The sequence below is a fragment of the Castor canadensis genome, chromosome 3 (assembly GCF_047511655.1).
Source record: "Castor canadensis chromosome 3, mCasCan1.hap1v2, whole genome shotgun sequence".
NCBI lineage: Eukaryota > Metazoa > Chordata > Mammalia > Rodentia > Castoridae > Castor > Castor canadensis.
Window position 1 is genome coordinate 47,088,343 of NC_133388.1, and position 27,288 is coordinate 47,115,630.

Here is a 27,288-nt window from a genome sequence, read left to right on the forward strand (position 1 = left end):
ATTGCCAATATTAGATGACTTTGTATGCCATAGTTTCTCATCTGTGCGGGAATGATAATAATAGAACCATCCCTGTGGAGTTGTTGTAAGGATTAGGGAAAAGAATACACATGAAGCTCTTATTTCAGTGTCTGGCTAGAATAAGCCTTCAATACACATTAGTGGTTACTTCTTTCTATAATGGAAAAGCAGAAATAATATAGCAGAAAGCACATTTTTTAATTCAGACAGACCTGGGATAGGATAGGATGCTTACTTACTTACCATTTACAGAACTACACAAATGCAGCATTGTCTTCCAGGAAGGGAATCTTGGAGAGGCTGGATTCTTTATTGAAGTGGGTTACAAGGATAAAATCCGGATGGATCTTGGGGAAGGCAAGTTGGGTTTTTTCCAGGAAATCCATGATAATATATAAGTTGTCATGCTAAGTCTTGAACCACAGCAAAGATATTTGATTTCTAAACAGAAATAAAAAGCTCTCCCAAAAGTAACATAGACCAGAAAGCTAGCAGAAAGAAAGGAGATTTTTTTTAAAATTCATATAGCTAGTGTGCACTGTGAGAATCACGTCTAGTTATATAGGTGACTGATATTCTATGATATGTCTATAATCTCAGTAAGCCTGGAAAGCAAGGACATCAAGAATTATAGAGGACCTGAGAGTTTACCCTAATTGGAAGCCAGCAGCTCAACCTGCTACTATTTCATAACTGCTGGTGGAGCACAAATGACACAAAGCTCAGAGATAAAGGACAATTTGTTGCTAACAACAATAGCAGTAGCCGGAGTATTACTGCTCATTTGTGCCAGTTCCTCAAATCCAATTCCAAATTCTGAGGTCATTCAAAGACAGAAAGATAGACAATTTGTGTTGGGTTGCATTCCAGGAGAAGGACCCTGTCCTGGGTGAACCCCAATCTGTTACAATGAGTGGTGCCAGCAAGCCTTCCCAGTTCCCTGGAGGAAGGCTCCATCTTCATTACACTGAATGGTAACCATGCCTTTACTCATGAAGGAGATGATATTTACCGGGCTGATCACTGCACAAACATTCTTGATAAAATCAGCAAGGACAACCAGTGTTTCCAGTCATAAAGTAGGCAGAAATGTGAGAGATCCATAGAGAATTGCCACCCAACAAAGCAGCAAGATGAGGTATATAAAAGCTTCCCAAGTCATACATTGGGGGAAAGAAAATGCCACTCAGAAAAATGTTTTTCAGATTGTGTGACCTACATATCAAAGTTTCATTTTCCTCACCATAAGTTCCCATGTCCTAAAGCTAGGTTGGTTGCTGTGATGTGGGAGTCAGCACCAACAATTTGCTGAAAGTCAGCTTTCCCTAGCCAGAAAACACCTCTGCTAATCTGCCAGATGGCTTGGGAGCTAATGCTCTGCCTCCTCGCAGCTGCCTCCGTTGTGTTCCCTGTAGTCACTGAGTGATACCCTGGAGAATGAGAAATGATTGGCAGTTTACTTCACTTGAACTTCATTCTCCAACAACACGCTGTAAAAAAGTCAGAAGATCTCTATGTCAAACCACTCTACCATGCACCAAGTTGTGGAACAGCATCACAGTTCTGACTGGAAGTCCCAGGAGCTCTCAGTGGCTAGCACTGGGTTTGGAGAGATGCAAGCAGAAACAAGAAAAAAAAGCAAATCTCCCGACCTGCTCTGCAGCTCCTTGCTTAGAATGGAAGGATGGCAGACAATGACAGTTTGAGGTAATTTTGTTCTGTGGGACCCCTTTCCCAAAACTCTGCACATTTAAAAGGGACCTCCTGTCATCATTAGCTTCCTCAGTCCATCCTTTCAGAGTCCCTTCTTGGAACACATCAGATATCAAAAAATCCTACCTTAACGTGGTTTTAGGTAATCCTTCTTTAGGGGAGATTATTTTATTTTGTTTTGTTTTTATTTTAATGTTTGTTTGTTTGTTTGTTGTTTAGATAGGGTCTATGTAGCCCAGACTAGAATGGAACCTGTGATCTCTCTACCTCAGCTTCTCAAGTGCTGGAATTATAGGTGTAGTCTATACCACCTAAACCTTTATTTTTAAGTCCATTCTTCTAATAAATGTCATTCTCCAAATAAAAATAATCATAGAAACCATTGTATAGTATTTGCTGGATGCCAGTCATTATTCTAAGTGAGGTTACTCTCTTCATATTAAAAATAACAAAACAGAGATATTAAGTAACTTGCCCAAGTTACCGATGTCCAGAATTGCACAAATAATCAGTGGCAGAACTAGGATTTGGACCTAGGCAGTCCTGCAACAGAGTCTGGACTCTTAGCCACTGGCCAAGAGAGATTGTGGGAGAACACAGTGTGACCCCATAGACAGCTGGTTCCACCCTATATGGTTAAACTTCACCAAGTAATAGTTACTGATAAATACTGGCTTTTTGATGTGCTCGGAAAAAACAAATTAAGTTATAATGGATGAAAGGTATTTCCAACAAACAAACATAGACAACTGCTCTTTCAGCCTCCATAAAGTAACAAAAATTCGCCATCTAAAGTGATCGGCACCAAGAACCCTTAAAAATAAACAGTTAATGAGGTAGAGCTGAGTTTCATTTTTTTCAAATATTTGGAACAATATTCCCTAAAAATCAAAACAAATTATACCTCCATCAAGTACATGGTAATTGAGCCCCAGGCTCATAAATCATCCTCAAGAGGCCAGCTTGCCATATGCACCCGGCACGTCCCCTTCTAAAGGGACAGCTGCAGGCATTGACTGTTCCTATTTCAAACACAGGACGCCACTCATTTCTCAGAAAGGAGCTGTCTCAGATTCACAGTTCTGGAGCAATTACACAGAACTGAAATCACCTCACTTCAGAGCATACTTACCAATTTCTAATTGTACATCCCGCCTTTCCTGGAATGATGTCTTAAAGCCTTCTTTGCCGCATTTATGTCTTTGTTCTTCAACATGCAGAGTTAAAAAGTAACTTGAGGAAGATAATCAAAAGCTGTGTTTCTAAGACATTTGTAATCATGACCCTGTATGCAAGCTTGTGACTCCCTCAAAATAGTTACTGTTCATAAAATTGCAGCTTCTGGCTCCACTTACTATTCACGGCCTATTCACCATTTACATGACAGCAGATGAAGTCTTATGATTGCTACACTCTGCCATCACCTCTTGCATGTACATGTGTGTGCATACAGACAGACACACACTGAAAGGCACAGAAATCATAGGGACCTTACAGATAATTCAGTTTACACTGCTTATCTTACAGGTGGAAAAACTGAGGTTCTGGGCTATTTTATGTCTAGTCAGTCATACTAGATAGTTAGATTTCTGTCTTAGTCCATTTGTGCTGCTATAATAAAACACCTGCACTTAGAAATTTATTTCTCACAGTTGTGGAAGCTGGGAAATCCAAGATCAAGGCGCCAATGGGTTCACTGTCTGCTGAGGGGCTGGTTAACTTCTTAGATGGCACGTTGAATGCTGCATCCTTCAAAAGGAACAAATATCATGTCCTTACATGGGGAAAGGAAAAAAGGGTTAACTGGCCTTCTTAATTCCCTCCAGCCTTTTGATAAGACAGTAATTCCATCCATGAGGGTAGAGCTTCATGGCCTAATCACATCTTAAAGGACCCCCACCTTAATTCTGTTACATGAAGTGTTAAGCTTCAACATGAACTTTGGATGGTACAGACATTGAAATCGTGGCCTACCTCTGTTGCAAGACCAGAACTTCATCTCAGTCTATTACAAGTGAGAGATAGAGGAGGGGCATTATTACAGGAGTATGTAGCAAAGACATTCAGGTTTCTTGAAGTTGCCTCAAGAAACTCAAGGGCAGAAATACAACCAGGCATCAGAACCAGATAAAACTAATGGTGGAAGCACTGCCTGGAGCCTGTTTCCTCTTGCTCCCTACTCTAGCTGCTCCACTAGGCTCTTCTTTCTTTCTCAGACTACTTACCTGACTTCCCCAAATGAATTTTTAAAAGTTCAGGGAGAGATTTGTTGATCTTGCCTTGTTCAGACATCCAGCCATCCCTCAATCAAATCACTCACAGCCCAGGAATCTGGTCATACATAATGTGACTGTTTCCACTGCAACAATGTGACTAGGAAGAAAATTCCCAGAAAACAGATATGGGACAGAATAGTCCATATGAACCCATGCTGGCATTTATAATTCCTCGCTCTTATTGAGTTGCCTTCTCTGCTTTGTCTCTCATCCAATTATTTGCAAACTAAAAATTTCAATACTATATATACAGAATCCCTTTCTATAAGGCATAGGCTCATAACTACCATTTGTTGAGAAGCCTTACATATACTCTATGTGTTTAGCAACTACACAACTGCACTTAATCTTCACAATAGCATGGAACAAGAAATAATGAGTCCAAAAATGGAATTTCAGACAGTCAAGGTAGATAACAGCCTGAAACCAGTAACTAAGAGTTAAGAAGGAGGGAGACAAGAACTAACACAAAGAATAGTAAGTTGGCAAAGGGAAATGAATCCAATCTCAACCTTGAGCCTGAAGAGAAGTACACCTGAAGGCCAACCATAGGTTCAAGACCCCAAAACCCACTGACTCAGATGAAGGATAAAAAGAAAACACAGCTGCTTTTAAGAACCCATAGGCAGGGCTGGCTTATAAAATTTAAAGGATGTTAGTCAAGGTTTACAGGTCCCATGATGTCACTACCAATTGTTCCACCATTATTTATAGCAACTTCAGACAAGCAGGTCTACAGGTATATTTTAGAGCAAGTATGCAATTACAGTCAAAATTAGAAGTTAGGCTATGTTTATCTTCGTATCATTGTAGTATAATTAAGCAGGTTAGCCCTAAGACATGCGTTAAGCCACACAATACTCAGCTCCATCCTGCAGAAGGTGAAGTGGAGTACTGCAGGCCACCTATCTTGGAGATACTTGTGCCTTTTGGCTAGTTATATCACCACTGGATATGGGTGAACCAGGACCAGGCCTATAACAGGCAAAAGATCACTCTAGTCCCCAGAGAACCATATTCTCCTCAGTGGCTGTCACAATTCACCCAATTCAACAACACCTCCTAACACCTTTGAAGCAATTTATAGAAAGGGACTAAGGAGAGATTAAGAATCCAATTCAGGCATGTTGTAGGAGATCTCACTTACAGCAGCAAGCTTGGGAGGAACCATTACCATCTCTACTTTACAAACAAAATCAAGGTAAGTTACACAACTTGTTCAAGGTCATTGAGGCAGGTATGCAAAAACCCATCTGTCTGATCCACTAACCATGGTTTCTCCACACACCAGGCTCTCTCTACCTCCAGCAGGACAGTCCTGCAGCTGCCTCTCCTGAGCTGGGAGGGGTGAAGGAGAGTCTCCTCTCAGTTCCTCCTTCATCCCTCCAAATGAGAAATCAACAAGATGCTGGGTAACTGTTTCCTCTGAGACCACCCTTCTGCTTCCCATCTTATATTGATGGCTTCCTGTTCTAGTGCCTACACGGCCCCTCTCTTCTGAACCTCTCTTTACCCTCATATACCTTACAGATCTCTCACTTATCCTCTTTCTCTGCATTTTTCTAATGCCTTTTCACCCTGTATCTCTTTTTTCTGCCCAGCACATCTTACCCCTGCCTATTTTAATGATGAGGCTGAAGCAGCCACAGAAGAGTGTGAATGAACTTATTTGACTCACCTTCCTATTCCATCCCTTCTACTGCTGCTCCGTCACTTTCTTCCTATTTCCCAAGGGATCCCTCTGCTGTGCTTACTTGGGGGGCTCCTTCCCACCCCCACTATGCCACTACTTCCCACCCCAAGCCAAGTCCACTCACACCCACACAGTTACCACCTTGGGTTCTCTTGTTGTTTACACTTTCCCTGGCCCGGGATGCTGGCCCCACCCTTGCCTCTATCTGGCCACCATAAAGCATGGTGAGGATAAGTAATAGCAACAAAAGAAAAAGGGAGACAAATATGCAAATATTTACCTCTCCAAATATAATCCAGAAAAACAACTGTGTATTTTTAAAAGTCAACTTTAAAAATTCATGAAAGTGTTGAATATCCTAAGACTTATATTTCTAAATTTTCATGCTTTTAATAAAGACATTATGGAAATATTAAAATTTCATTGCCACTCTAGAACCTATGTTTTCCTCTGAGAATTGTGGCATTTTCATTCTTTTCTACCAAAACAAATCTAGTAATTTTAATTCTCTAAGAGCTTCCTTTTTGAACAGGCTATATTTCTTATAAATCAAATCTTCAGTCACAGTGCTCTACTTTAATCAATGTCCAAGTAGAAAAGAGTTACTGTAGTCAAAGAAGCAGCATTATGAATAGGGCAGAAAATCTGACCCCTTACCTGACTTCCCAGATCCAAGTTCTAGTTCAGAATACCCTGCACTATAAAAGATCTCCCCATTTTGAGTAGAGCTGACATGTGAAAAACCTAGATTTCCCAAGTAAGTGAATTATTCAGTCATTCTCTATCATATAAAAGTTACATTAAAAAATTCTTCAGGACTGGGAGTATGGCTCAAGTGGTAGAGTGCCTTGCAAAAACGAGGCCCTGATTTCAAATCCCAATACTGCCAAAACACACACACACACACACACACACACCAAAAAAAAACCCAAAACCCTGCAGTTAAAAAAAAGTCTTTAAAATTTTGCTAACTAAAGAAATTAAAGCAGTACTCAATTTATCATGTACTTATTCATATCCAACTTCTCTGGATTGGTCCAGCTCCTCTGAAACAAGTATACCTGTGAAACGTAAATGAAGAAACATAAATTAATGATCCATGTGAAAACAAAAGCAAAAATGTTAGCTTCATGAAAAAAAACTGTCAAGAAAAGCTAGCCTTGTAAATAGGGGCATTTGAAGGGTCTCGTTCAACATTCCCAGGCCCTACATTTTCAATTGCGTCTCCATTCATTTCATCAGTATTCAGCTTTAGTCCAAACTCCTCAAGATGTCAGTCAGGAAGTACATTCCTTAGGACCCTGGTCTCAAAGATTACAAAATCCTGTAAGATCCTGATCAAAACTTTCCCCTAAAATATGCTTATGTACAGAAATACACCAAGTTTTGCATAATTTTTTGAAGAGTGGGTCAGTCTACCTGCTTGAATCTGCTTTAAGCTAGAGTTAGCAACTCAGCAGTGAACTTAGAGCAAGCTGATAACTTAGAGCAGAAAACAGGCACTGATTTATGTCAACATATCAGAGGAAAAGTATTAAATGATCATCACCTTCCAGATAATGGAGCATCACCATCCCAAGTTGGAAGAACCCATCCTGAAGCTCTGAAACTCGTGGGTCAGAGTTCAGTGGGTCAGGAGAAGGCGGCAGGAGTTGAATCGTCTTAGAAAAGATATTTGAAGTAGACAGAGATCAACTCCCTGAAATCATTTAGAACAAAATTCTGCTCTTGTTACAATTTCTTAAATTATACATTCTCAGACAGTGAATATCCAAGATGTGGCCAGAGCTATTTAGAAACACTTAGAGCACGTGAGCATAATTTCATACTATATTATAAAGAATTCTTATGAAATGGCATGATTCATCTTTCTGGACCCCAACCAGTCTCTCCTAAACAGGGAAAGTGCTCTGAAACTTATCGGTAAGCCCCAGTTATTTTGGCTTTCTTCTAACAAACTCTTCAGAAATTAAAAATACACTTTAAGACCACATTAATTGACTGGAGTAGACAGTTCCCAATTTAAACAAGAGGAGTTTTGTCATCAAATGGCTGACTTGGCTAAACTCAGCATTCTTTTCATCACTTTCTTTTTTACCCAGTGTTTTTTGACTTAAAGATCTTATGACTCCTAAATTTTTCTCAATTTTCCTTTCCAGTGTCTCCAATTAAGCAACATTAAGTCACAATAGCTATTCCTTGAAAACAAAGTTCTTCATTAGCCAGAAAGCTTTGGAAAGCTGGTCAAATTATAACTTCAGCTCTATTTTAAGGCAAAACTATTCTTATTCCTGCTTTAAGCAAAGGTCAGGATGCAGGATTCACTTGAGAAATCAGAAACCATTTTGAAGGAACTTAGCTCAGTCTTCCTGGCAAAGGGTTAATGATACTTGGAGTGAGCAACTGACCACCCAAGATGGATTGCCTAACAAATGTGTAAGAGAAGGACAAAGGTGTCTTATATGTCCATTCAGAAATGATGCAAGGGAATTCAGACTCTCCTGAGGATCACTGTCCTATCTGGTTCAGAGGTCCATGGAGCAGGTGTCTACTAGTAGCCACTTGGCAGACTGAGCAGTTGCCCCAAGCCTTGCAATCCCCCTCGCTTTGTGTTACAGCCTGGCAGAGGGATCCCTGAACAGTTTGTCACCGAGCCCCAATTCATCACAGCATAATGGTGTAGTTTGTACTTACAGCTTTCTCTCTCTCTCTAGTCTAAGACATGCTTCCAGGGACTAAGCAATGATTCAAATATCCTAATAAACCCAATGCTAGATTCAATCTCCTTCTTCCTTCTGACAGATAAGTCTTTGATATAAAAATTCTTCCTCCCAAGGGGTCTTTCTCACAAGATCTCCTTAGTCTTTTTCAAATTGATAGTCATAAGGTCAAGCCATTGCCGTAGATACAGCTAAGCTCCAGTTGAAGTTCTTGCTACCTTGGGTGGCCACTCAAACCCTAGAAAAGACCCTAACATGTTCATGTGGGTGATCAGATCTTATTTTTGGAATAAAGTCATCTTGATTGGAGCAACTAACACGTTTAACATCATAAAGAGCAAAGAGAATTTGGTTGAGAAGGTAGAAGACCACCCAGGGCAGGCAAATAAGGGAAAGCAAGGAGAACAGAAAAGAAAACACATAGGAAGGAAAAAAATGGAGTGATGGACTCTTGCTAGCACAGGCTTCCCAGTTATGCAGTTGTCAAGGGTCGAAAGCAGTTTTCATTCCTCACAGTGACACACTGATCACTCCCAGTTAGACCAGGTCCCAGGCTCCCCTCCAAAGCACTTCACATGAAGGGTGCAAAATTGTGGTGTGACTCACTTGTGACTGTAATTCAGGAAAGTCAGGGGACTAATAATGACCGGGTAAAGAAAATTCATTACACTATTTACCCCCCTCAGACTCAAAGCCCCGGTTGTTTGATTTTGCTGATCATAACAGGCTGTTGTGTGGTGTTGGGGACAGCTGTAGCCTGCCAGCATTTGGATATTTCTGAGGGTTTAATTATTCTCTGGTAATAAATTCTCTCTATTTCTATGAAGAACAGATGATCAACAATACAGGCTCAGGGCCCTGCGTACCATGCAGGAGGGAGATTCAGTTTTTTCTAAACACAGTTTATGAATGTCATATCCACATTTTGATGTTCTCACTGTAAAGCTTTAATATCAATAATAACAGTCTTTCCATTACAAATATTTAAATAAATGCTTTCCATGTGAAGCAGAGTAATTATTATCAATATTTGGGTGAACCAGGATCCCGGTGACAGCTCCAACAGCTGCATTCAGCTCTGGCTCTGAAACAAAACACAGAAAACTCCCCAGTGAAAAACAGGGTAGGGTTTGATGAATTCCACTCAGCCCTTCAGTTACAGACTATTAAAAGATGAATTATAAAATTGGCGCAATGGCCATGCACATTCTTTCTGGCCAGCATCATCCCCAAGCTCTGATAGTCACATAGGACTCTTCAAGTCAGAGAACAATTCAGGTCTAACTCAAACAGACAGTGTTTGTAAAGTCACCATTAGCAGATGTGCTTCCCTGAGCGATGGTTCGATTACTTACCACAGACAGTCATGCACCATTGCTGAGTAGACAAAGACAACTCGGGATGACATAGGGTATGAGCATCGCCCTATTCTGGTCCATGGGACAGGACTCGAGGAGAAGGAGATGGGAAGGCTGTGCTTACAGAAGATTTAACCAGAGGCTGTGGACTGAGGGCAGAGCTCTCCATGTATCCCTAGCCAGACAAAGCTTTGAAGCAGTAAGTTCTTGCAGATGCTAGGTAGAACTCAGCAAAATCTGCTGAATCTATTAGGATCCTGAGTACTCCCAGTACAACATACGTAGTATCTGTTCCCTTTCAGATACCTGTGTTAGTAGGATTCTGCAGGGAAACACACACACATACATACACACACTCAAAGAGAGACATGCACACACATATTTATTTAAAGAAATACACCCCTGTGATTATAGGGGCTGGCAAGTTGGAAATCTGTAGAGCAAACTGGGAAGCCAGCAAGACTTAATGGTGTAGTCTTGACACTGAAATCTACAGGACAGGGCAGCAGGCAGGAGATACAGGCAGAGTTTAAGCATGGCAGTCATGAAGCAGAATTAATTCTTTGTGAAACCTCAGTCTTTGCTCTTAAGGCCTTCAATTGATTGGATGAGGCCCACCCATTTTGTGGAGGGCAATCTACTTATTCAAAGTCCACTGACTATAAATGTCAATCATATCTAAAATATAGCATCACAGAAATATCTTTGACCAAACTATGAGGCATACCACAACTAACCAAGTTGATATGTAAAATTGACCATCACCTTACCATTGCTTGAAATGTAATAGCTGAAGGTAGGATATATATTTTAAGAAGATGTCCAACTGAGGAGAGCTGGTATCTTCTGCCTCATATCAGCACACATCTCATTTGTCATTCTCCAGTACATGAAGAGAGCAGGTGTCCTTCGGAGAGGATCAGGAAGAATGTGGGTACACAAGACTTCTGTGTGCAGCCTGGTGCCTGCCTCCCTTCACCCCGATACTGTGGTTGGCCTTTCTATAGTACACATGGAGGGAAGAAAGTGTTGACTCACATCCTTGTCACCCATCATTTGATTCTCTCGTTGGTCTCAAGGCTATTTTGGGCTTTTACTTGTGTTGCTCCTGGAATCTAAAAACATAGTTCCCCCTGATTACGAAGCTACCCTTACCATCCTAACATAGGCAAAAAAGGCTATAGGAAGAAACCCTCCTACATCTTTTCATTCAGCTCCTCACCAGCATGACAGGAGATATGGATGCAACAGACTTTGCATTCATAAAATTTAGAGGTAGCTGAAGGATGTTGCGATACAGAAATACAAGTAATATTGAAGATGATAGTTTAGTAGTCATGGCAACTTTCTAAGGTAAACCTTCTTGAAGATTCTCCTTAGGATGTAGGACTAATTCCAACTCTCAATTCCCCGTGTCAAAGGCTATCTTTTTTCTTCCCTTTAGAGGATGTATTAGTTACTTTTGCATTGCTGTGACCAAAATACCTGAGAGATCAAGTTAAAAGAGAAAAGATTTATTTTGGTTTATGGTTTCAGAAGGTGCAGTCCATGGGGTTTTGGTCCTCTACTCAGGCAGAACATCATGGGAGAAAGAGCATGTGGCAAAAGAGCTTCTTCACTTCATGATGGACAGGAAGTAGAGAGCAAGGAAGGGGCTGGTATCATCAGGTATCATCTTCAAAGACATGCCTCCAGGGACCTACTTCCTCCAACTAGGTCCTACCTGCTAGTGTTTCCAGAACCTCCCAAAATAGTATCACCAGCTGGGTACCAAGCATTCAACACATTAGCCTGTGGGGGACATTTCTTATTCAAACCATAACAGAAGAACTACTTTTTCAGTCCATCCCACAGTGAATTCCACTCCTTTCTAGGACCAAAGCTCTGTGCTGTCAAGGAAATCTCTATGCTTCCACAATCCTCACAACATCTTTCCAGCCCTAGGTTATTCATCAAGACTGTGCTCAATACTCCAAGCTAGTGTAGCTCAAAACTCCTGGCTGAGTTTTGGTATTTCAAGCACAATTTCCATGGAGAACTCGCCATAGTATAACATGAGGGTAATACGCTTCACAAATTCTTTCCTTAGATAACTTCTGAGAAAACATGGTACAGACATACATACCCCAAGAACAAAAATATTTCTCTAAAGAAGTGAAATACACTATATTAAGAAAGAAAAATACTTTCTTCAAACAGCCAACTATCTGCCAAGCTTTTCTCTTCCTACAACACAAGGAGTATTCTGTGTTGTGCTACATGATGATTTGAGTTTCCTTTTTATCTTCTTCCTATTCCTGGTGCCCCTGGGAACCTGACAAGACCTGGGCAGTGAGACACATCACGGGCCTTTCCTAACAACAGAGTCCCTTCCTCTAAGTCACACCCCAACACAGTCCTTCCCAACTGAGATCATGGTACATGATAAACTTATGGTATGACAAATTCATACACTATGATAGGACAAATGGACAGGATGGTTTATGGCATGGGGCTGCTCCAGGCAAATCTGGCTTCCCAGAGGGTAGAAAGGAAGCACTATTTCAATACATACAGAACCTATATGTACCCCAGGGATCCACAGTGCTCCTGATGGGGAAGCTCTGACCATGCTGCAAAACACCAGTCCAAGTTCTATACACATGTAAGTGATCACAAGCACACTTACATCTGTCTCCCCTGAATCAAGTCAAATTTTTAGGCAGGCAGAACTTTCCTCTTCAACATCACTAGCAAGTAGAAAAAGAACAGTATAAAAATAGATTGTCCTACCATCAGCAGGAAAGTCCCAAAGCTGGGCTGAGTTGGTCTGTGGGTTATTAGTCTCATCTGTAATAACTGGCCTTCAAAATTCAAGGAGAATTTCTCTCTGTCCTCAGTTGCAACTACTCCCAAGTTGAGAAGCTGTGGGCTGAAAAAAAATAACTGGAGAGATTGACTACTGTTTTTATAAAGAAAAAATAAAATTACTATAATCTAGTAAATTATGTCCCTTTTTTTTTCACCTAAAAAAGTAAAGAACAAGGACAGAATTTTAATTGTAGCTTTCTTGGTAAACATGAAAAATGCTACATTTACACCCAAATCCTGGTTTATTGTTGTCACTAAAGAAAAAGAATAATATCTTTATTATTCTCAATTGTATTCCAGTGTCTAAAAGAATGTTTTGCACATTGCAGATGCTTAATAAATATTTATCAAAACAATGTGCTCCACATATTGGAGGAGTGGATAACTTTTAGTGTAATTCATCCAAAATTTAGGGAAATAAAATTCATCCCACTTGTCAATTATAGCTTAAGGAGATTATCTAGCAGGAGGCAGCTTAGATTCCAGACAGAAATCCATCTGTCAACTAATGATACAGATATTAAGAAATAAGAAGTCTCTAACAAAATTGCTAAATCCAACCTCCTGCCTGCGTAGAGAAGCAGTTGAAGTGCCATTGTCTGCTTACACTGCAGGACAAGGGTCCTTCAATCCCTTCTCTTCCCCACCTTCAAAATCTGTTGAGAAAGCAGATACTCTTACCACAAAGCCAACAGACCCTCATGCTGTTTACACCAGAAGACATCCTGCTGGTCAAATTCTTCTCCCAGCGCTCCAACTGTTTCTAGACACAGTAGCTATTCTCCCGATGCAAGTCAGTAGTTCATGCAATGCAAATAGTTGAGTTAGAATAAATACGACATAGTTAAAAGCTCAATCTTTTAAGTAATCATTTCTTTTTTACTCTTAATAATTAGAACAGACTTGAGCCAAGGCTTACATCTTTAATGACCATGACAAAAGAAGCTGTTTAAGCAAATATGTAGTATAAATAAGCACAGGTATTATATTAAGATTATAGCAAACCATATTAATCTTACTTGTGAAAACTAAAATTTTAAATGCTTTTATAGTGATTGCACATAAAAGGGCTTAGATTTTTAAAATATGAGTCAGATATTTATTAAAGCATGCCTAACTGGATTGTCCATCAGTGCTTTGTTGTGTTCTTTTAATATCATTTTCTTTTCTGATGCGCTAAAAAATGCTAACACTGAATTATTTTTAAAATCATCTTTGACCTTTCACTAAAGATCAAAACTGCATCTAAATTAGTGATGTATTATTTAATCAAACTACTGAGTAAAAGTAAAAGCTTATAAGCACAAATAATATGTCATAATCAAAAATATGATATTAAAAAAATAGAATGCTTCCTTCACCAAAACACTCAACCCTTTTACAAGCACCTATTTTTGTTCTTTCTTCTTGAACAAGACCATTGTGGAAATAGTTAACTGAGAGACAAATGGAGAGAAGGCAAAAAGTAGAGGAAATGTTTGTTTATTCTGATTATTTGTGTTCTGACATTTGTCTAGTTTATCAGTTATTCACTTTGTGGGAATCACAAAATCATAGACAAAAAAACAAGGACCAGAGTATGTATCTGGTACAGACAGATGTATTTCTGTGTTGGTCTCAGAGTCCGTAAAAAGCATTTCCTATAATGTTATTTAACATTTATTTTACACAGTGCACTCAGGATAATTCTGATTCTAGTCATTCAGGCCAGTGACTTTTAGTCTACCTGTAAGTCAAAGAAAGCCTCAATAAATGGATGAAAACCATAACCCCTCTTCCTAAAAAACAGTTCCAATCGAATGTCTTCCCCAACCATACTCTCAGACCTTCCACCTCACCACTGCCCAAACACACCATCCTTTGCTGGTTCATATTCCTTGCATAATAAGACACTTGAATCCAATGGTCATGATCCCATTCAGGCCTTAAAAAGAGAGAATTCAGTCTGAGCTGAAGAGACCCAAGGTATTGGCTTCATAACTCCAACTCTGCCTTTCTTCCTTTCCCCAGTTCTAAACTACCTAATACAATTTGCTTTCCCCATATTTCTCTACTTTTTCCTGTAGCTGTACCATGGAGAAGCCTTCAAGTTTTCAAAGAACTCTTTGAAACTGCCCTTCTCTTTTATTCTCGTCTTTAGTTAGTAACAACTACCAACACCAACATCAGTAGTGCCTTCGAGTTTATAAGTGGATCACTTTCATCTAGCACAACATAAGCTATTTTCATATTAGCATAAGTTCTGTGGAGCCCCCTCCTCTTCTTTACCATCTACAGTTAGCTTGTACATGCAACAATATGCATGCTGAAAATAACCATGTTCTATTTTTCACAATTTCCACTGCCTTACTCTGGATCTTTTCAAGGATCTTTTAATAAGGGGCTATAAGATCAACAGGTGATCAAGGTTGAAGAGGATAAATAGATTAGGTAGCAGCTCCTACAATTCAGCGTATTCCCCATCACACTATCTTTTCTCACCCAAGTTTGGGTGCTGATTTTAATATAATTTATTGCCCATGAAATTTTTTTCAATCATCTCATCCCATGATAAAAATATTAACCATATAATCGTATTCCTGTGGAGGAACAATAAATCTTCAGTGATAATGTGCAAGTTAAAAAGTAGACATTCTTCATGTTCCCTACTCTCACTCATACTTATGCTGTTTCAAATATCTCCAAGAAATATCAAGAAAATGTGTTAGCTAAAGCCCTGAAGACAGATAAGGGAAACTCATTCTTGGAATAAGTATGGGTATCTATCAAGAAAAACAATCACTACCTCTTCAGGATGAGAAGAGTCCAATTTGCCATTGAAAGGTGGGGGTCTCATCAAGTGATCATCTCTGTTTCTGGGAGCTGGACATGTGCTGGACCAGGGTAGATCTGCCATAGTAAGTGGGAGATCTTACTTGTGAGCCATGCATAGCGTCATCTCTACCACCATGGCTTTCTACCAATGTGCCTTAGTTCTTAGTTATTAAGAACAAACATCCTCACTGCCAAGGTTGAGAAAATTTGGGCTAGAGTAAGACACTTAATCTGTCAGTTTTCACACCTGTAGAAAAGGATCATTTGGTTTTTTTCCTTTCTCCTTTTAGTTTATCATTTTTACATTTACTTACATGTGTACACATTGTTTGTGCCACCTCTCCCCTAGCTTCCAGGCAAATTGAAAAGGATTATTTGGTTTTTGTACAGCTACTACATACTGGGTTCTGCAAGTGAAACAAAGACCCTGTCTCCATGGAGGTTATGTTCTTCAGTAGGGAACAATAGGCTTGCATACTTCCTGGAGTTACAACATTTAACGAGTTAATAAATGTTAGCCACTTGGAACAATGCCTGACACATATAAGGACTTGGTATAATTTAAGTTATTCTTTTAAAGCAATTACTACAGTGCCTATCCTGTGGCATATGTTCATTGTACAACAACTAATATTCCTATTAAATATCAATGAATGGATATTTCTCAGTCAAGTTTGCTCACTGAGTAATTTGCCAGGCATGGTGGCACACAGCACTCAAAAGACTGAGACAGGAACATCATGAGGTCAAGACCAGCCTGGGATACTTAGAAAATTGGAGGCCAGCCTTTGCTACATAGCAACACTGTTTCCAAAAAAAGGTTTTCTCAATGAGTACCTATGTCTCCTCGCCTACTATTTGTCTTCAACTTCCCATGGAGGACTAGAGGTGTTTCTTGGCTTCAATCAGCTCTTGGGAATAATAGGTCCCATGTTAAAGAAATCAATTAGAAGGTCTAAATGTGAGCTTGTTCTATTTCTCAGAACAAGAAATAGTTTCATAATGGTCTCAGACAGACGCAATCAAAGGAAAATAAAACTACACAAGGGGGAAAAATTGTCAAAATGCAGCCTAGTCCTATCTCAGACATGATAATATCCTCCCAGAAAGCTCAATGGAAAAGAGTAGTAACAAATGGAAAATAATTTTGCTCCTTTGCACACATTGCCACCAAAAGTACAGATGCCAGGCATCATTTTATACCAGCCATTAGTCAGTTGATCCTTGTTTACACATTCTTTCTGGAGACTTGCTTTGCTTTGCAGGCACAGCTATCCCTGGCTCATGATCAAGAGAGCACTGAACATTTCATTCTGTGAACTCTTCTTTGATTCAAGAGCAAGGCTAACTACAGAGGCAAATCATTGCAGCCTAAAGAACAGAAGCTTTGACCCTACACAGAGAAGGCTCTGGTTCTTTGACCCAGGAAACTGTACCTAGCTTTCTTCTATATTGCTTGTGAGAATTTTAGGATGAGTTGCTACTAAGAATAGACAAACAGCCTGTATGTACTTCTTGCATTCCCATCAGTATAAGAGGCTGTGTCTAAAATTCAGTGGGGGACTGACAAATAACAATGCCCTGTTGGAGGAAGGAGAATGCAGAAGTTATTTTTTAATAGATCAATTCGGGGGTGGGTAATTCTGAGATCACAAAAAATGAAATCATGAAGGAATGAACATGGTAATGACTTTCTGCTGCTTACATATCTCATTGAATCACTTCTAGAAATGAAAAATAGATCCCCACCTATACTTCCTCAACGGAAAAGAATGAATATTACAAATAGTCATGTGTTTAATGAAGATGTAACTAGGATTGAAGTTCTTTGAAATTGTGACCCTTTGTTCAGGCCAGAATGTGGAAAATTGATATTTATTGACAGAGATGAAGATGAACAGAGGGTGCAATAGAAAATAAAGAAAGAAAAGTTGCATGGCTACTTAGAGATATGGTCTGTTTCATCATGGCTAAATAGTTGTGATTTCTATCCAATCTTCTAGGATATTTTTTTAAATTGAGTTTCTGGCAGGTTTTCAACTAGGTAAATAATGGAATGTTAATTTTTTCCATTTCAGGATCTAAGAATGAAATTGCATTTCAATGAGAAAGTCTGTCCTTGTTTTCTTTTAATTTTTAAAAATGTTCATCATATTTGAAATAAAAACATTCATCCTCATTACTTTTGCAATAGAACTTTAATTTATAAATGTCAGAAACTTGTCATCTCTATTTGAAAAGTTATATGCCAAAACTTAGCCCTTTTCATATTTATAACTTAAATTTACTCCAAAGCTATGAATATGAAAAGGCTTAAATCAGTTTTTAGTCTGTGTCTTGGTCCATTTTCTGCTGCTAGAACAGAATCCCACAGATTGGGTAAATTACAAGCAATTGGTTTATGGTTCTGGAGACTGCCTCTAGTAAGGGCTTTTGGCTGCATTATGATATGGCAGAAGGGCAAGTGAGCATGAGAGGGGGAGAGAGAGAGAGGAGGCTGAATTTACAACAAATTGGCTCTTTGAGATTATTAACCCATGTCCATGATAATGACTTAATCACCTCAAAAAATGTCTCACTTTTTAATGTCCCAGTGACAATTAAATTTAAACATTAATTTTGGAGGGGACACTCAATCCACAGCAGGCTGACATTAGGAAGGATAATATCACATATTGATTAGGCTGATTTGTTAATAAGCTGGTGAAATATTTAAGATTATTTTGGTGTCCAAAGCCCAGGTATCTTAGAAAATAGAGACTGAGACAAAGATCTGAGGTTCTGACAATCTGGGAGCTATAAACCCAAAAAGCAGCAAGAAAAGAAAGTGAGTCAAGGAACACTGCACCGACCTATGATGAACTTTGCTATCCCATCCCCCAAACACATATGACCCAGGAAGAGACCCAGCAGATCACTTGGCAGCCATGGTCATATGGCACAAGAAATTTTTTTGAGAAGGGCTACAAGGAGCAATTGTATCTTAGAATATTCAATTGATGGGGAGCATATCTTGCTAACTCTCTCTTATCTCCCATTTCCCATTGGTAAGGGCCACTCCATGGGGACTAACACCCACTCAGTTCTTGGTTATGTTATCCAGCTCTTCTGGAGTCCCTCAAGACTCCATATCTCACATCTGCAGAGCTGTGTTTCATCTATGTACAGAAGTGAAGGGGCAACCAGGTGAGAGTGGGACCCTAACTAAGAGAGAAAGAGCATAGCAATCATGGAAATCTAAGAAGCCACAGAAGGCATGTGTCCCAACACAGTTTAATTAAGCCTTTTTCAGGATGACAAGCTTAAAATCCACTTTCTTCCAAAGACTAAGGTTGCTAAGGCATAGTAAAGAGAGATTCCATTATAATAAGGAAAGATCCTTCCAAGACTCCCCGTCTTGCTTTGCATCTCCTAGGGAAATGGCTCTGGTCCAAGATACACACTCTCCTTTTACATTATCTTGGAGAGCCCTGGGCAACAGTCCAAGCTACTATTTTTCTATGTCTCCCAAAAGCTAAATTGCTGTTTCTGGGTATAGATAGAAGAAACCTTCAATGGATTGTTTAGCTTGATTTGTTTTCAACAAACCTTATCTGGCTTACTATTTGCACATCTATTAAGGCAATTTGTGTTAATATCTGGCATTGTCATCTTTCCACTTAGTCTTTCGGCTAACCATCTGCTATTGTTAGTTAAGAACTTCAACTAACAGTTAGTCACATCCTAACTCCAGTCAGCTAAGCCAAGCTAGTATACCCTATCTTTTAAAATGAATACAGGACCACAACTCTTAAATTATCTTCTGTAATCTGTTCTTCTACAATAAAACTGAACATATAAGAACTAGTGGTTGCACATGTCTAGGGCATTCAGTTTTCTGAAGACGTTGGTCCACTCTGGTAATCATTGCATGTATAATTTGTCACCCACTTTGTGAAGCAAATCTACCTGCTAATTCTGCCACTCATTTGAAAGGTTAGATGTTGAGCCCCATCTGCCCAAGTTAGATCTTCCACCCAGATCCAGTCATACCCCATGAGATATTCGTAGAGATAAACAAGTATGCAGAATTTCATCAAGGGTCACGAGTGTTTGAGATTTAATAGTCAATCCATAGAGAAATTATCCACCTTGGAAAAATCAGGTTAAGAAAATTCTTAAGTGTTTCAAATCCATTTGACAAGCGCATTTAGTGTTTTCTAGTTAAAGCTAAATAAATGGAGTAGTGCCACAAACTAATCTTGAAGACAAGAAAAGTGCCTGCATCCCTTGAATAAAGGAGTAACTCCAACCCTTAGTTCTCACTCAGTGAGTGCTTTTTTTTTTTTTTTTTTTTTTTTGGCATCAGGCTCTGCTTTTGATCCATTAGCCTTCATCCATTTGAAGGGCTCATGACATCATCTGTGCCTGCTCACAGTACTGAAGGTTTCTCTTTGTAGAACACTCAGCCATGTCAAGTCATTTATCAAAAGCAGCTGGCCTCCATCTACACCCTGATTTAGTCTAAACTGTGCCTAAGAGTTTGCAATTGCTACAGAGACTGACTTATTAAATTTCTGTTGAAATCTCTGCAGGAATGAGTGATTGATAGCTGATGCTTTCCCCCTTGACCCATTTTTCCCAGTAACTCCTCCTTCTAATAACTCTTTCTATTCACCTCTACTATGCCCAAAATTTGTGTGCATCTTAGTAAAATGGAGTAATGTGGTGAGATAAACACAAAATGCGGCCCTCAGTGCCCATCTTAACTGGACGCAAACTACAACTGTGGTCATAGACAACATAATGGGTGCAGTTGCACAGACTGAAGTCAAACTCATAAGACAAAAAATGCAGCTAATAAAAACCAGTATAGTCATACTGGTTGCAAACTACTGAAACACTTGTATACCTCTTCATAAGAAGCTGGTGAACTGAGTTCTGGCTCCATGCCTCCTCCACCCTGGTACCCTGGCCTCTCTTCTTGGATCTTTGAGATCTTTCCACCACCCAGCCACTGAAGGCATAGACCTATAGCAGTACTGTGCTCCAGCTTTAAAGCTGACTTCCACTCCAGTCCACCTTGATCCACCATACCAGTTGTTAAATCATTTTAATAACACCACTAAACTAATAGAATCTATACTTAGAAGCAATGGCCATAAAACTGTGGATCCCTGAAGAATGTTAAGTACAGTTGAAATGACCACTCTAGAATAGAACCGTTCTTTTAAATATCTGTTTTTTGTTTCTCTTGTCACTTAGCTGTACACCAAGGACTCTTTCTCTGGATGTTATTTTGGCCTAGTATTCATTTCCACAGTACCTATTTTGATTTCAATTAGTTTCTCAAGCCAATATGTGTGTTGAATCAAAACAAAGCCCTCTCCAAATTGATGTAATAATTTAATGGTGCATCAAAATTTCTGATATGTCCAGGAGCACAAAATAGAGCAGAGAGAAATGCAAAAGAGTAAGAATTTCAGCCTAAAAGCAATAAAAGTAGTATAAAATGAAATCTGAAAATTCTCCCTTAAACTTAAGCTACAATAAGAAGAAATGGCAAAAGAAAAGACATGCCAACCTTTTCAACAATGCAGAAGTAGCAAACTCTTCCAAATACCAAATGATCTCCAGGAATGGGTGGTTGAGTTCACACAGCCCAACATGTTAAGAGGGCTGGCTTCTGATCATACATAAAATTCAGATTCATTGTCACCAAAGGCATTCACCAGAAATATTTAACAGGGTACATTTCTAAATAAAAGAAAGTTAAGAATCTATAGAGTGTTGTACTTCATAGACCTAGGAGAAAGAGACATGAAAAAAGTTGCTGAAATGTGAAAGTTCCAAGGGACCCTAAAACTCTATAGAAAAGAAATCAGATAACCCTTTTTTATTCATGAAAGGCTACCAGGTCTTTTAGATAACTGAGTTCTTGCATGAGTAGAGGCCACAGAGACAAATCAGAAGACATTTGTATGGCTTGGATGATTTTGCTTGGAAACTGACTATAAACTCACATGGTAATATAATCCTAAAGTTGTATACACCATGGCCAGCAGCCCAGAAAAAAAAGGCTAGTTTTTGCTTTCAAACATCCTAAGATCTAACTTGCTGTTCTCTACCATGGTCCTCCCGGAAATGAAGGATCTTTGTCCTCTATCCTGTACTTTACAGGCTTTCTAAAGCAGTCATGTCTCTTAAATATGGCCTTGAGGTTTGCTTTCCCTGTCCCTCCAGTCTCTATTTAAGGAAAGGCTGATTCTAGATGACTGCATTTAAAAGATGTCAAATGATTTGCTCTTAAGCCATATTGCCAACAGTAGAAGGACTTAGACATGATGTGATCATTATAACAATAGCAGTGACTAATATTTATCATTCACTCCACAAGCATTTATGGAATGCCTCCTACAGACCAGCCTCTGTTCTAGGCCACGGTGGGTATAGCAGCAAAGATGGTCTGAGTTAACATTCTAACATGGAGGAACAAAGAGGAAAATTAAGAGAATGGAGATGTAGTGGTAAAGTGTTTGCCTAGCATGTGTGAGTGACAATGGGTTCAATCCCCAGCACTGGGGAGAAAAACTAAGCAGGTGGGTTAGATCATAATAGGTCCTATTCATTAACTGCAGAGAAAGAAGTGATAGAGAGAGACAACATGTCTTGGAGGGAAGTGGTCCTCCAAGAACCTGGAGATCTGGGAAGGCTTCTCTGTGCTGGAGACATTTGAGATGAGACCTGGAGCCAGAGATGAGGGTGAACCATTCTGGATAAAGAGAACAGAAAACAAACATGCTCTAAAACAGGAGCAAGGTTGGCTTGTTCTAGAACAGAACCAGGCCAGCGCATCTGGAACACAGAGGTGTGAAAAACAGTGAGAGATGTAGGCAGGAACCAGATGAGCTGGGTCCTAAAGACCATGGGGGAAACTTGAACTTTATTCTGCATGAAATAGAGTGAAGTGTTAAAGGACAAGCAGCATCTCTGACTATGGACAGTGATGGGTCATAAGAGGCAAGGGTGGAAAAAGGATAGCTGGGAACTATTGCTGTAGGAAGGTAGCAGTGGGGATGGACAGAAGTTGATGGATTCAAGATTTCAGAAGTAGAGTTGAGAGAATCCACTTCACTGTGGGCTGCGCACTGTACTAAATGAGCATTTAATTTCTAGAATGACAATCATTAAGCTCATCTCAAAAAGAGAAAACTTTAAAGGGGTAGAGTAAACTTACCCATGTTCAGAGTGCTATTAAATGTCACAGCCACTTAAATCCAAGGAGTTTAATTCCTGGATACCCCACATACAACCAATGTATTACATGTACAATTCTAGAACTATGACTATTACAGGTCATTCCAAAAATAGGTTTGTATTTTCCTCCTGGGCACAACATTACTTTCTCTTGCCTCTGACAAAATTTAACCCTACAAGTAAGTTTCCAAGCAAAAGAAAGATTATTCTCAGTTATTCTATAACCTCAGTCAGTTACACCACCAAATGTAAGTGCAATAATCTACTCATATGTGAAAGTGTTCTGCAGTGGATGCCTGAAACCGTGGGTAGAACCAAACATACAGTTATTTCCTGCATATACACCTATTATAAAGTTTAATTTAAAATTTGGTGAAGTTTAACAACAACAACCAATAATAAGATAGAACAATTATAACAACATGATATAGTAACAAAATTTGCAGACCAAAAAATGGAGTCTCTCTCTCTCTCTCTCATACACAAAATATCTTATTGTACTTTTACCTGTTCAATTAAAGGACACACTTTAAATCTTCTCCTTCTCATATCCAAATTGCCAGCATCACTATTGTGTTAATCGATTGTGAGAAACACCCGAGAAAGTCAACTTAAAGGAGGAAAAATTGATTTGGTTTCAGAGGTTTCAGTTCACCATGGAAGAACAGAGCAGTTCTCATCATGGCAGCCAGGAAGTAGAGTTGGGTTTTTTTTTCCCCTCTTCTTCTTTTATTCTGTCAGACTATGCAATGGTGACACCCACATCAGGGCAGGTCTCCCCACTGAGTTAATTCTCTTTGGAAACCCCCCACAGACCCACCCAGAGTGTGCTTTCCTAATCACCTAGGCACTTCTCAATCCAATCAAGGTGACAATTGAGACTAACCATCACAACACTCTTGCACTGTGGAGCCATTATTAAGTAAAATAAGGGTTACTCGAACACAAGCACTGCAGCATCACAATAATCAATCTGATAACCAAGACAGTACCAAGTAACTTAGTATGTACAGTGTGGATACACTGGCAAAGGGATGATTTACATCTAAGACAGGACAGAGCAAGACAACATAAGATTTCAACACACTACTCAGAAGGGTGTGTAATTTAAAATTTATGATTTATTTAATGTGGAATTTTTATTTAATATTTTTGAACTGTCCATGATTGTGGGTAATTAAAATCACAGAAAGTGAAACCTTGGACAAGAAGGAACACTGCAATCCTTTAACTAGAGCTCTTCAAAACTCCATCTATTCTCTTAGCTGATTTCCACACTCACCTCAACTTTCATTCCTACATACCCTCTCCCTAAATCAGTATTAGCAAATAGTCTTCACTTCCTTCTATCATGCTTCCTTCTCATAAGGACAACACAATGATTCCCAGCTGCAATGCCAGCCAAGTAAAAGTGCCTGGGTTGTTTTGTGGTTTTGTTTTTTTTACATATACTAAACAGCTGAGCAAATCACAACTTGTCCAAAGTCAGTTTAGTAATGGCTGAATTCTAGGAAAGGCTGTTGTCACCATCTGTACACAAGCCATGAGCTTGTAAGAGCTTTATTTCAGTGCTCAGATCACCAGGACTCTAAAGGAAAACCCAGATGAGGCCAAATCTAGCAAGAAAGATAAACCCTGGGAGACCATAAAATGAAGGTTCTCTCCATAGAGGCCACACATAGATGATTATTCCATACCCCTAAGTGGAAAGCAATCAGGCAAATCCAAACTGTTCTCAGATAAAGTACAGTAAAAACCAATAATTCTCTATCCTAAACTTTTTATAGTAGTTAATAAGTATTCCTGGCTGAGGACTAGCCCCTATCCAATGAATGGGAAATAACATTTTCTAATTTGCTCTATTTCTTTTCTCCAGGTATTTAATCTGAATAGGCCATGTATCACCAACTTGTACCATGACACATGAATGATTTCCATCCAATCATAAAATGTTATACATATCCTTGCTCACGTAGAGTTTTGAGCATTCTACATCTAGTAGAATTTTGTACTGATTCAAAAATCAATTTTCTCCTTATTTAGTAATATGACAGAGTGTTTATTAAGAATTTTATTGCCTGAGGCTGCTGTACTTATGAAATGTGCCTCTATTTTTTCCAACAAAATAAATTATCAATTGCCAATCATATTCATCAAACTAAACTATTTTTAATTTCTATTCCCCTGATAGAGTCATCAGGTCTATCAAATAAATTCTATTCATAAAAGACATGAAATGTTCATTTTAAAACTTTTTTTCTTCTTTTTAACATGGAATTTCAATTTTCAATCCCAAGATTTAATTTCATTTAGTTGTGGTATTTATATTTTACTAAATGAATCCAGAATCCTATTGGTCAAAGTTTTGTTTAAATACATATAACAGTGACATAAATATTTCCAAAACCACTTGCTTCTCTATAGTCCTTTCTCTCTCCCCCACTAGACCTCCAAACAACAATTCCTTCACAAATTTCTTGATTTAATACAGGAAGGGTGATCATTTCTAACACTACATTGTCTCCAAACAAGGACAAAGCAATAGCTATTTCAAAAGAAAATGTCACACAGAAAGAAATACACTAGTAAGTAACCAAAGAATCAAAATGAGTATTTATGTCTTCACATTTCCTAATCTATTTTAAAACGAAGAAGAATAAAGGGAGGAGGAGAGATGTGAGGCGAACTTGTCTTTCTAGCTGGGACAAGAGGAATATTCCCATGTAGATGTGTTGAACATCAATCACTTCATTCAAGATGGCACCATGAATACAAAAGCAATATATCCTGGATTTTCCAGCATAACCCAGATTTCAACTATTCTGGCTGGGCACCAGTGACTCACACCTGTAATCCTAGCTACTTAGGAAGCAGAGATCAGGAGGATTGTGCTTTGAAGCCAGCCCTGGGCAAATAGTTCATGAGACCCTTTCTCAAAAATACCCAATACACAAAAAAAGAGCTGCTGGTGGGGTGGCTCAAGTGGTATAGCACCTGTCTAGCAAACATAAGGCCCTGAGTTCAAACTCAGTACTGCACAAAAAAAAAAGAAATTATTCTGCCCCATTGACAGACTTAGAGTTCAATGCACATCTGATCGCCTTACTCACAAAATATGGTTTCTAACCATGTGCCAGTGACTCACACTTGTGATCCTAGTTACTCAGGAGGCAGAGATCAGGAGGATCACAGTTTGAAACCAGCCAGGGAAAATAGTTCAAGAGACCCTATCTCAAAAATGCCCAACACAAAAAAAACAGAGCTGGCAGAATGGCTGAAGTGGTAGAGCACCTGCCTAGCAAGTACGTGGTCCTGAGTTCAAATTCCAGTACCACCCAAAAAATATATATATGTATATGTATGGTTTTCATTGTCATAATAACACACTTAGAAATCAATACACATCTGATTATCTTATTCATAAAATATGTTTTCCTTAGCTATAATAATGACATATTTGATTCATTGTAAGAACTTTTATAAATACCACAATATATCTCCATCCAGCAAAATAATAAAAAAGTCTTAAAAAATAATAAATAAATAAACTGCTTAAAAAACCACAGTTGAAATAAGAAAGCCAGGAGTGGTGGCACACATCTGCAATCCCAGCTACTCAGGAGGCAGAGGCAGGAGGATCACAAGTTCAAGGTCAGTCTAGGCAAAGTTAACAATGCTCTACCTCAAATACAAAATACAAACAAAAGGGCCAAGAGTATGGTCAAGTGGTAGAGGGCTTGTCTAGCATGCCAAGGCCTTAGGTTCAATCTCCAGTAAAGAGATAGAGAGAGCATTAAAGAAACATTAGAAGTTCTTAACTTTTTATATGCAGTCTGGGATAGGAATTTCATAGCAAGAGATAAGGTAACAGGGAAGAGGCTGAGCATCCTCCCACGTGGAGAGGACAGTAAAGGTTCAGGTCTAGCTTCAGATTCTGAAATTGAGCCCAGAGATGAAACAGATATGTTGAAGGCAAGGGTAGAAAACAACTCTACTGTGAGAACAGTGATAAGAAGAAATGCCTTGGGACAATGTGTTTCCTAAAGCTACTTGAGAAAAGGGAGTCACTGATTCCCGGACAACTTGGTGGAAACAGAAGGTGTAAGAGAATTCTATTTAGCTGCAAACCCCCTTGCCCATGTAGTGCTGTCACTGTTACAGAGTTCTTGCTATATGGGCTTACTTTAAGTTCCACACGCTGCAGTCAGCGCCTGGGTCTGACGCAGCTCCTTTTTCTGGCTCTGAGTTGTGTCTGCAGTTCAGTGTTCACTATTGTAAAACACTGGCTAAGTAAATAATCCACATCTCTACCTTGTTGAATAAGAAAGCACTATTAATGGAATTGGTCCCCCAGGAAATGTAAAATCTGCCTTGATTTAGGAAAGACATTAGCTCATGTTATACAATCACTGTTAACTGATTGATTTTTCTTCTCAAATTTTGAATGTATTTAAAACCATTAGGAAACTAAAGAAGGGCTCTCACATCATGGATTCCCCACACCCCCCCCATGTTATTTTTTTTTTTGGAGTGTATGCTCAAAAACTTTTTTTTTCTTTTTCTTTTATTATTCATATGTGCATACAAGGCTTGGTTCTTTTCTCCCC

General features: G+C 39.1%; 1 long non-coding RNA gene across 1 annotated transcript; it reads right to left on the reverse strand.

Annotated features, from left to right (window-relative positions):
• Positions 1 to 219: 219 nt before the first annotated feature.
• Positions 220 to 13,571, reverse strand: LOC141421568 (uncharacterized). The gene is made up of 3 exons (XR_012446156.1): positions 13,313 to 13,571; positions 12,554 to 12,692; positions 220 to 10,782 (listed from the first exon to the last, which is right to left on the reverse strand). It is a non-coding gene; the product is annotated as an uncharacterized lncRNA (long non-coding RNA).
• Positions 13,572 to 27,288: the final 13,717 nt, after the last annotated feature.